Source organism: Myxine glutinosa, chromosome 1 (assembly GCF_964187855.1).
Source record: "Myxine glutinosa chromosome 1, kmMyxGlut1.1, whole genome shotgun sequence".
Taxonomy (NCBI): Eukaryota; Metazoa; Chordata; class Myxini; order Myxiniformes; family Myxinidae; genus Myxine; species Myxine glutinosa.
The window spans coordinates 279,208,872-279,221,173 of record NC_136261.1 but is presented as its reverse complement, the minus strand read 5'-3'; positions in this window follow the sequence as shown (position 1 = coordinate 279,221,173).

Here is a 12,302-nt window from a genome sequence, read left to right as displayed (position 1 = left end):
CCGAGTACAAACTGCATAACACAAAACCAAACGAGCCGAAAGGCGATGCGGGTTCACGTCTCGGACACTCGAGGCCCACATCTGCTGTGCACATGCACTTGGGCGTTTCGTCCCCCATGATGTTCCACAACGACATTTCTCTTTGTTTTTCCGCTCCAGCAAGTGCGCAATCTCGATCGAAATCAGACAGCATAGTCCATGTGCTATTATTTAATACATATCCGCATTCCATGTTGTTTTTCCCTCGTTATTCCTTGCAAAGGAGTTGTTTTTTTTATCAGTCTTGGAACGAATAGTTAATTTTTCCAATGTTCTGTAATCTTTTAGGTTGGTATGTATATGCTGTCTTCAGCACTTGTTAATCAAATGTTACTTTATTCTCTTCTGACATCATTAAGCTCAGCAACAAGAGTCGTTTTTACGGTGTCGCCGATTGGGTAATGCCGTCTCAGAGAGCATTTGTCTATCTCGCCGGTATGTGTATGTGTGTGTGTGTGTGTGTGTATGTATGTGTATATGTATGTATGTATGTGTGTGTGTGTGTGTGTGTGTGTATATGTATGTATGTGTGTGTGTGTGTGTGTGTGTGTGTGTATGTATGGTGTGTGTGTGTGTGTATGCATGGTGTGTGTGTGTGTGTGTGTGTGTGTGTGTGTGTGTGTGTGTGTGTGTGTGTGTGTGTATTATGTCCTTCACAAACGTCCACCAATCAGAGCTGAGGATCTGGTCACATGATAGGTGGACAGTATTTATTGACCATTACAGTTGCATATTTTACGAAAATTAAATATAATATAACCTTCTGTGGAACATTTTGGGGTCCCGGCGGGTGTCGTAATGTCTGTAGGGGGTTTCAGAAATTCCTCAATACAACTATGATTTTGAAATGCGATCGACACGGATCTTGCTCCCGAATCCGGACGTGAACAGATGATGACGGTTTGCTAGTTTGACAATTTCTCGCTACAATCGTGATTTAACATTATATTTTGATATTGTAATACTGAAGGAGCTGCGCTCCAACGCGAGTCGAAAGAATTGACGCGACCAAAGACGGAATTCGTCCGAGTTGCTTTAATGAAACAAAACAGCTCAGGTATTCTGACAAGCCCGTTTATCGGGCAGCAATATATATACACATTTATGCCGGGGCATTTGCCCGGGAAAACCGAGACCAGGCATGCCCGGGTGTCAAGGGCGAGTCCTGGAAAGGCGAGTCTGGACATGCCCGGGCGTCCTGGATGCGGCCTGGCAAGTCGAGGCTGGGCGTGCCCGAGCGCTCTGGGCGAGCCCTGGAAAGGCGAGAGCGGGCATGCCCGGACGCTCTGGGCGAGCCCTGGAAAGGCGAGTCTGGACATGCCCGGGCGTCCTGGACGCGGCCTGGCAAGTCGAGGCTGGGCGTGCCCGGGCGCTCTGGGCGAGCCCTGGAAAGGCGAGAGCAGGAATGCCCGGGAAAGACGAGACCGAGCGTGCCCGGGAGGTTCGGGCGTGCCCGGGAACAGCGAGTCCGGGCATGCCCAGGAGAGGCGCGTCTGGGCCCGTCCGGACGAGCCCGGCATGGCGATCGCGCCCTGGCCGCGTCCTGGCAGGTGCAAGGCGATTGTGTACATTCAGCGGGAACCGCTACACACGCCCCTCCAGAATCGACCTGCACCAGCAGGGTCAATTTAAGGGGGGTCCGGATGACCCGGCCGAAGCGACCCCTGGAGGGTCGTGGGGGGGGGGGGGGGGGGGGTACGATCTGGTGGTGGGTGGTCGAGCGGGGGGAACCGTGGATGGGGGGCGGCCTCGCCGTGGAGGAAGGGCCAACCGTGGTGGTCGGCCGACGTAGAGTCCCTGTATATAGAGAGTTGTGTCAACTCAAATTTGGACGCCATTTTGTGTCTAAGTGTGTCGGATTAGATATACATGTACATTCGCGATATGGGGTGATATATTCTAAACCTGCTAAAAAAAAATTTACTACACATATTTAGTCTTATTATTACATACAGGTGATATTTGTTTTGTCAAAAACTCAGCTATTGCCGTGAAAAAGAGCTGTGTGGTGATATTAAAAGTGGTATGGCAATGCATATTACAAGCCAACACTGCATATAAGAGCTAACATTATAAGTAAGACAAACCAATGCTGTCGTTCTCTGAATTTTAATAACTTTTAGAAAGGAGTGTGGGCATATCCAATATTTTTTAAAGGGTGCCGAGAGCAATTCCGGTGTAGGACTTCCAGCCGACATATAGTCTAACACACTTAAAACAAATTCTGTACGTGGTATTGCCATATTTCTATAGTGTACAACTTTAGTTTTATCGACATTTATATTCAATTTCCATTGTAATGATTTAACAAGCTGCAAGTCAGCTTCTGTCTCTGACATAAGGAAAACGTCATCGGCATCTAGTAAGATTGAAACGTTCATTTATTACTACACCCTTGCCCAGAACTCTGATGGATATTGCCTGATCGATTAATATGTTTCATAGCTGGCGACTTGGCTGCACAACCCGCAAAAAAATTGAGCAGGTCCCCCCCTAAAATTGCTTTTATGATTGCCGATTAGGCTAAAGATTTTAAACCAAAAAAATAACTTGCCTCGGAATAAGTTTTGAATGGACGGACAGACAACTGAAAACAAAACGGACCATGGGTTTCCCACCCCTATAAAATCAAAATTAATTCCCTCTGAAAAAGTACAGTGACATTGCCCGCAGACTACCCAACCGCAGACCAGGCAATGTCACTGTACCGGGACATTTCATCAATCAATGACAATATGCGGTCCGCTAGGACTACCCGAAAAAAATTGAGCAGGGTTCTTCCCACGGAAATGCATTTTTGGTCAGCTCCTTGAAGATTATAAACAAACACAAATCACTTCCCTTTAAAAGGGTTTTCAACGGACAGACAACCAAAAAAAAACCGAGCAGATAGAATTGCTTTTGAACATCGATCATCAAGCGCATCGATCACTCTACCTGGCAGAGTCTCGAGAAGTCGATCGCTTTCCAGCTCTTTCGTCTGACTTTCGCTTCCCAAATTTGTCTTCTGACTTTATCACTTGGAAATCTATACATCTTGTATTTCCCAGATTGGTTTGAACAACCAAAAGCAGAACAACCAGTCATTTTGTTTGGCAATAAACAACATTCCCGTACCAAGCTGACGTTCACGCACGGTGAAGTTAGACACAAAATGGCGCCACGAAATCACGTGACCAGAAATCTCGGGTCAGCGCATGGCGCAACTCTCTTTATACAGGGACTCTAGGTCGACGTCCACGTGCGCCGGTTTGAGGCGGTCCACAGAGATCCGGTCCGACCGGCCGCCGACGTCGACGACGAAGGACTTGTCGCCCCGTCGCAGGACCCGGAAGGGCCCGTCGTACGGCGGCCGGAGTGGCCCCCGGTGCGTGTCATGACCATGATGCACAAAGACGTACTCCGCTGTGCGAAGCGCCGGGGGGACGTAGGACTGGGGGCCACCGTGGCGGGACGTTGGCACGGGGGCAAATCGGCGGGCGGCCTCCTGGAGGTCCGAGCGCTGGTGTGCGGCGGACCAGGGACTGGTAGCGTCGGGGACGAACTCGCCCGGGACGCGGAGCGGCTGGCCGTAGACGAGCTCGGCGGCGGACGCCCGGAGGTCCTCCTTGGGGGCCGTGCGGAGGCCCAAAAGGACCCACGGCAGCCGGTCGGTCCAACCGTCGTCCTGAAGGCCGGCCATGAGTGCGGCCTTCATGGAGCGGTGAAACCGCTCGCACAACCCGTTGGCTTGGGGGTGGTAGGCCGTGGTGCGGTGCAGCGTGACCCCCAACGAGCGGGCGACCGCGCCCCAAAGTTCGGACGTGAACTGTGGGCCGCGGTCGGACGAGATGTCCGCCGGTGCGCCTAAGCGCGTGACCCAGGTGGCGATGAACGCCTGCGCCACATCGGCGGTAGTGGTGGAGGTGAGGGGCACGGCCTCCGGCCACCTGGTGGTCCTGTCCACCATGGTGAGCAGGTGGGTGAACCCCCGCGATGGAGGCAGGGGACCCACCAGGTCCACGTGGACGTGGTCGAAACGCCGTGCAGGCACGGTGAAAGGTGCAAGCGGGGCCTGGGTGTGGCGGTGGACCTTGGCCCGCTGGCAGGCCGTGCAGGCGTTGGCCCAGTCACGGACGTTCCGTCGAAGGCCGTGCCAGACGAAACGCGTCGACACCAGCTTCTGAGAAGCTTTCCGGCCCGGGTGAGAAAGGCCATGGATGGAGGCAAAGATGCGGCGCAGCCAGGAAACGGGCACGATGGGGCGAGGCTGGCCCTGGGAGACGTCGCAGAGCAGGACGGTGCCCGCGAAGAGGATGTCGGCCAGGCGGAGGCCCGTGTCCGCCGCCCGGAGGGCCTGCACCGAGGTGTCGGTGGTCTGGTCGGCCGCCATGAGCGCAAAGTCCACGCCGAGGTGGACCGCGTTCGCGCTGGCCCGAGAAAGACAGTCGGCCACGGCGTTGTCTTTGCCGGCGACGTGCCGGATGTCCGTGGTGAATTCCGACACGGCGGAGAGGTGGCGCTGCTGGCGGGCCGACCACGGCTCCGTGACTTTGGCCATTGCGTAGACCAACGGCTTGTGGTCGACGAAAGCCGTGAACGGGCGGCCCTCCAGGAGGTGTCGGAAATGGCGAACGGCCAGGAATAGACCGAGCAGCTCGCGGTCGAACGTGCTGTATTTTAACTCGTTCGGCCGGAGTTGCCGGCTGAAAAAAGCGAGTGGCTGCCAAACCCCGTCCACCCATTGTTCATGGACGGCGCCCACCGCGTAGTTGGAGGCGTCCGTAGTGAGGGCGATGGGCGCGTTGAGCACCGGGTGAGCCAGCAGCGTTGCGTCGGCGAGGGCCCGTTTTGCGCTCGCAAAGGCCGCGTCCATGGCCGCGGACCAAACGATGTCATGCTTGGCCGGCTTGCCCCGGAGGGCCTCGTAAAGGGGCCGCATGAGCTGAGCAGCGCGGGGCACGAATCGGTGATAAAAATTCACCATGCCGAGGAACTCTTGTAGGGCCTTGATGGAACGGGGACGCGGGAACGTGGTGATGGCCTCGACCTTGGTCGGCAGCGGCACGGCCCCGGTCTTGGTGATGCGGTGGCCCAAAAAGTCAACGGTCGTCGTGCCGATGTGGCATTTGGCCGGGTTGACAATTAAGCCGTGCTCGTTGAGGCGACCGAACAGTGTTCGGAGGTGGAGGAGGTGCTCGGCGCGGGACGTGCTGTCGACGAGGCTGTCGTCCAGATAGACGAAAAAAAATGGCAGGTTGCGCAGCACACCGTCCATTAAGCGCTGGAATGCCTGGGCCGCGTTCTTGAGGCCAAACGGCATCCTCAAAAATTCGAACAGGCCAAACGGCGTGATGACGGCCGTCTTTGGGACGTCGGCCGCCCGGACAGGTACCTGGTGGTATCCCCGTATCAGGTCAATTTTGGAAAATATGACCCGTCCCGCCAAACGGGCAGAAAAGTCCTGGATGTGCGGGATCGGGTACCTGTCGGGGGTGGTAGCGTCGTTGAGACGGCGGTAGTCGCCACACGGGCGCCATCCGCCCCCCGGCTTTGGCACGATGTGCAGTGGTGAGGCCCACGCGCTATTGGAGCGCCGCACGATGCCGAGGTGCTCCAACGCGTCGAACTCGGCCTTTGCCACGGCGAGCTTGGCCGGGTCGAGGCGGCGGGCCCTGGCGTAGACTGGTGGGCCCGTAGTGGGTATGTGGTGCTCGATCCCATGCCGCACTGCGACGGCCGAAAACCTCGGCCGCGTGAGGGCCGGGAATTCTGCGAGCAGGCGAGCGAACCCGTTTGCTGTCGGGAGGGCGCACGCCAGTTCGGTCGGCACGGAGCTGCTCATCGTGCACGCCAGGGAGCTGAAGGTCTCGGCGTGGACAAGGCGACGTCGTTTGACGTCGACCAGCAGCCCGTGCGCGCAGAGGAAGTCGGCGCCCAGCAAAGCCATGGGGACGCAGGCGGTCACAAAGGTCCACTGAAAGCGCTGGCTGCTGAAGCAGAGGGTGACGTCGCGCGGGCCGAAAGTGCGTATGGCCGAGCCATTAGCAGCGACCAAAGAGGGGCCGCAAACGGCGTCCCGCCTGTCCTGCTCGGAGGCGGGTATGACGCTCAGTTGGGCGCCGGTGTCACAAAGGAAACGCCGCCCGGACGCTTTGTCCCGAATAAAAAGCAAGTTGCCCGAGTGGCCGGCGCTCATGGCTGGGAATGAACGCCGGCCTGGCCGTTTCCCGACTTGCCGAAAGTGCACGGGGGTCGGCACGTCCGAGCCTTGTGTCCGAACCTGGCATGGTAATAACACCACGCCTGGTCAGGTGGAGGCCCCGGCCGTCGTGTCGGAAGCGGTCGGCGCGGCGTGGCGGCCGCCAGTTGCACCGGCAGTTCGGCCTCCAACCGCGCAGGGCGCTCGGGCGTCGCCTCGGACGGCGGCAGGCTCCAGGTAGCCGCGCCGATGTGTTGGCCCGCCGAGGAGACCTTATCGGCTTCCCTGGCGAGGGCGCGGGGATCGGTGATCAACGTGCCAGCCAGGGCGAGGCGTACCGGGTGAGGCAGCTGGCGAAGGAACAGCTCGCGGAACAGAAAATCCGGAGAGTGCTCACCGAGCAACGAGAGCATATAGTCCATGCGCTCGGACGGGCGCGTGTCGCCGAGCTCGGGCAGGTCGAGCAGGCGCCGTGCGCGTGCCGCCGGTGAGAGGGCGAAAGCGTCGAGGAGGAGCGTCTTCAGTGCGTCATACTTGTCAGCAGCCGGCGGGTGCTCGAAGAGGCTCAGGGCACGGGCCGTGGTGGCAGAACCGAGCGCTGCCACGACGTGGTGGAAGCGGGTGTCGTCCGCGGTGATGCCTCGCAGGGCGAACTGGGAGTCCGCCTGGGCGAACCAAACAGCCGCGTGAGCCTCCCAGAAGGTAGGCAGTTTAAGAGTCACTGCCGTGTCCATGTCGGTAGGTCACCAGTGAAGGAGCTGCGCTCCAACGCGAGTCGAAAGAATTGACGCGACCAAAGACGGAATTCGTCCGAGTTGCTTTAATGAAACAAAACAGCTCAGGTATTCTGACAAGCCCGTTTATCGGGCAGCAATATATATACACATTTATGCCGGGGCGTTTGCCTGGGAAAACCGAGACCTGGCATGCCCGGGTGTCAAGGGCGAGTCCTGGAAAGGCGAGTCTGGACATGCCCGGGCGTCCTGGACGCGGCCTGGCAAGTCGAGGCTGGGCGTGCCCGAGCGCTCTGGGCGAGCCCTGGAAAGGCGAGAGCGGGCATGCCCGGACGCTCTGGGCGAGCCCTGGAAAGGCGAGTCTGGACATGCCCGGGCGTCCTGGACGCGGCCTGGCAAGTCGAGGCTGGGCGTGCCCGGGCGCTCTGGGCGAGCCCTGGAAAGGCGAGAGCGGGCATGCCCGGGAAAGACGAGACCGAGCGTGCCCGGGAGGTTCGGGCGTGCCCGGGAACAGCGAGTCCGGGCATGTCCAGGAGAGGCGCGTCTGGGCCCGTCCGGACGAGCCCGGCATGGCGATCGCGCCCTGGCCGCGTCCTGGCAGGTGCAAGGCGATTGTGTACATTCAGCGAGAACTGCTACAATACCATAGTATATGAATTTGTGATTGGAATGATGAATAATGCTGTTTGGAATGAATATATCGAGATATTGAGTTCAAAGCAGAATGAGGAAATGACGTAAGGGTTTCCATCCGTGACATTCGCGAATTCCCCATTTGCAGTATCACCATTGACTCGATAGAGCAACATTGAGACTGGGTACGTTTTTTATCCTTCACGAACCTGCTGTCAATGCCTGACGTTCGACTGAATGTAGAATTTATTGAATTTTTAAAAATACTTACATTATTTACTAACTGCTTACTGGTATCTCCACCCAGGTCATATACTATCCTCTTCAACGAAAGTACCGGTATCAAACAAGCCCGGCTACGTCGCAGTTAGACTTTCGGTCTTGTTTTAACGTGATTTAAAGCTCATGTAGAAGCAATTGTACCGAACTCACATTCAGGAGAAAGACCTTCGGACCTCAGTGTACTGAAGCCTGGTGTTGGCTTAACGGTTAAGGTGGCTGGATTACAGATCCTAGGGTCCTTGAGTTCAAGCCCCTGTCGTGCCGTTAAAAATAACGCCAGGCGGGTCGATTCCGAGGTTGGCAAAATGAGTATCAGCTATTCTGGTAAAGGGGGCACTGCATCAGCGGCACAGCTGCACCCCCAGAAGATGACAGGCTGCATACGAATAAATAAATAAACAATCAGTGTACTTTCACATGAATTAAAAGAACAACAAACACTCTTGTCATGAGCCTCGACCTTGAAATGAATTAATTAACTAAGGGACAAATACGCTTTATTTTATATTGGATTTGAACATGGGTTTCCAGCATCATTAGCCAGGGGTGCAGATGGGAACATTTACAGGCCAACTCAGCCCACCTGTCGAGCAGAGAATCAGCATTAGCCTCTTCCCTGAAAAATATTGAGGCTTTAATGTCCACAAGTGTTAGCATGTGGCACAGCTTACTTTAAGATGCAATGCCCTATCTGCAAAGTTTCAATTTGAGCTTCGATCCCATTCTGTTGGGATCCATGCTCAAAATGATATCCATTGATAGTATGCTACCGCAGTTATTTATATTTATTCCTCCATCTCCATCTTCGTGTTTGTATATTCAATCCCAACCCATTCAATCCCATTCAATTCCAAGAGGATACAAGTAAAACCTACCTCCCTCCCTCGTTCCCTCCCCACACCCCAAACTCAGGCAGGAATTTGGATATTGTTCAGAATGATAGTCATAACTCGCCTAATCTTCATGAAAGATACTATCAACTCCTTAAAGTCCACTAACTAATGCTGGCAGGTTGGACAACCGGCTTAACGTCAATCTAAGGAACGGCGCACTTTGTAATTCAATGCTCTGTCTGCGAAACCCCAATTTCACTGTTTATAGTCGGGCTGATAATCAAACCCAGCCAGCTGAGAGAGAGCTCAAAGGTACCCCAGTAAAAGAAAATAAAAATTGGGGGAAAATAGGAGAAAATATATGTAAAAAAAAATTTCCCCCTATTTTTCTGCATATGAAAAAATATTTTTTAAGTTTTGGAACAAAAAAATAGGAAAACAAATAGGAGAAAAATACATAATAGCCCCCCTTTTAAACAAAAAGTTTTTTGGGAAATAGTGAGTTTTGGAACCAAAAAAATAGGAAAACAAATAGGAGAAAAATACATAATAGCCCCCCTTTTAAACAAAAAGTTTTTTGGGAAATAGTGAGTTTTGGAACCAAAAAAATAGGAAAACAAATAGGAGAAAAATACATAATAGCCCCCCTTTTAAACAAAAAGTTTTTTGGGAAATAGTGAGTTTTGGAACCAAAAAAATAGGAAAATATATTTCAAATAACCAGTTTTGGAACAAAAAGCAAAAAAATAGGAAAATATATTTTAAATAGCCAGTTTTGGAACAAAAAATAGGAAGAGAATAGCACTACAACCATCGAAGTCGACAAAATAGTAAAAAAAAATAGGAAAGGATAACCTATTTTTATGCTGCTTTGGAGAAAAATTGTTTTTAAATAGCATTGGAATAGTAAAAGTAGAATAAAAATAGCCAAAAAATAGGGGAAAAACATTTTTGCTTGCTGCAAATCTAGGATAAGTCTCGGGTAAGTCGACTACGGTAAGCGTGCTTACCTCTGGACCATCTTGTCAAGCTAATGCAACATCATCTGCTTCATTAATGATGCCAACTTAATTTTGGATGGAAAGGCTATAACTTAATTTTTATCGTCATTGTTGCTATTCTGGCACTTTGCTTACATTTGCTTGTGTACATAAAATTTCTCAGATTAGGCATTTTGCAGAAGCAACCGGTAGCCAGTTCCTTCCCTGTAGGTTGTGCACACTATTGATGACGCGTACATTATCTTCTAATTTGATGATGGGAGGCTTTAATTTGCTTTGGCAGAACCTTCATTGAAAAACCAATCGATCAATGATCAATTATTGTTGAGCATTATGATGAAATATTTATGTTTTATATGTCAATGTGGCATTAGGTACGTTTTTGACAAAGTACAGAAGAATGCATATTACGAGTGTTGGAATTTCCATGGAATATGGTCCAAGGTCCTAAAGTTGTCCGATGCTGTTTATGGCAGACTTCAAAGCTGCAATAATGTACTCAGCAAAGGTTGTAGAGGTTGTGAAAGGACATTGTGAAGTGTTCTCCTTTCATCGAGACTTTTTTTTATTGTCTTATCCAAAAGGCGGTGATAAACAGCTGGGGGGAAATGTAGTAGTGTGCGATTTCCAAAGTGTGTTTACTAACTTTGTGCAATACAGTATATGGAAGCTGAGACTTCAAAAGAGTCTATTCAGCTATTGATACCTGTTCACCTTAAGACAAAAAAACGTTTTTCTGCAAAACATCCGTCATCCCATTATGCATAACGTAAGAGTGCACATCCCATTTAAATCGAGAATCAGGGTTCGATTCAGGAGAGCGAGCCTAAGAATGGTGGTGAGTGCCATATTATGGTTTCTGTGTTTGGTGGATGCTGAGTTGTGAGGACACTATACCGTGATATCTAGAGATTGTGGGTTCAATTCTGCCTGAAGGAAACAGCACGAAGATTTTGGATTCTAAGCTTCTAGAAACTGAGCTAGTCTCGACAGAATAATACTCCGTCACTGTTGGATGGTAAATATAACTTTTACATTGTCACGTCTGAGCACCCGTTAAGACAGAACCCTCAGCGCCGGGACCTTTAGTCTTGGGAGATGGCCCAAACGATCTTTTATTGCACTGAGTTCACTTAATCTTACTATAATTCACCAAATGTCCATCCGTCCGTCTGTCTGTCTGTTCGACGGTACCGTAAAAACTGCTGAACCGATCGCAACTATATTTTGGGTGGATAATCCTGGGATCTCCAGGAGTAAAATAGGCTCTTTAGTTTTCCCAATTTCAGCTTTAGTCTCTAGAATTCTCAGGTTTGGACTCCCGCATAACATTCGCGTTCGCATAACGTTCATTGTTCTCATTGTGACGATGTTGTTTTCCCGGGTGTCGCGCAAATGGCTGCACCGATCACACCTCGAAATCGCATGATCGAAATCGCATCGCATCGAATCGATCGCACGATCAAAAGTAAATAATGACCTCGGCCAAAGTTCAAACGACATGAGTTTAATCTATACATGAGAGAATTCCACATAGCTATTTGGGCGGTGAATCGCTGTAACAGATCGCTGTCTCCATTGATCTTGCCAAGGCCGTAACACCTATCGGCTCAAAACCCTTTTAACTGTTGATTTGGTGGTTTTTACAATGAAGGAAACATTAACAATGTTGTTAAAAGTTTATTTTGTGATTAATTGGAGTTATGTTTGGAATGAAAAAAGAGATATCGACTTCAAGTGAATGACGACATGCCATGATGGTTTCTACTTTCTGAACGTGAACTTCGTGGATCGCCATATGCAGATTCGCCACGGTCCCACGATCGATGTTTCTATACGTGAACGTACCCGTTTGTTTGCGAACGGGTACGTTTTCATGGAAGTCCTTCACGAACATGCTATCCATGTCTGATGTGCGACTGAAGGTGCTACAGGAATGTGGAATTTATTGGTTTCATGCTTTAGCATTCACCGTATCTGCATTGCCTGTTTGCTTCTGGCCTCCCACCCATGCATATCGGGAGTACATACGACAGCGATTGTGAACACGATTATCGATCACGATTCACGATCACGATCATCATGATCATAGTGTATCGATCACTGTGGGACATTTGGTGAATTATTTGGTAATGGGATCACTGTGGGACATTTGGTAACTCAAAGGTCACAATAAACTCATTTTGCAATAAATGTTCGTTTCCCATAAATCGTACACTTTCAAAAATCCAATCTCACCCCTCCCCTCCAAATCTTCCCCATAACCCCTCCCCTCCAAATCTTCCCCATCACCCCTCCCCTCCAAATCTTCCCCATCACCCATCCCTTTCAAATCTCCCCCCTTGCCCCCTCCCTCCTAAACTACCCCCTCACCCCTCCCCGCCAAGACGCCCCCTCGCCCCTCCCCTCCTAGACTCCTGCCTCACCCCTCCCCTCCAAATCTCCCCCATATCCCATCCCTTTCAAATCCCTCCCCTTGTCCCTTCCCTCCCAAACTCCCCCCTCACCCCTCCCCTTCAAATCTCCCCACCCTCATTGCTTCTCAATTTCCCCCCTCTCACTCCCCCTCCTCAAAGCGTCCTCCCCGCTTCTTCCCCCT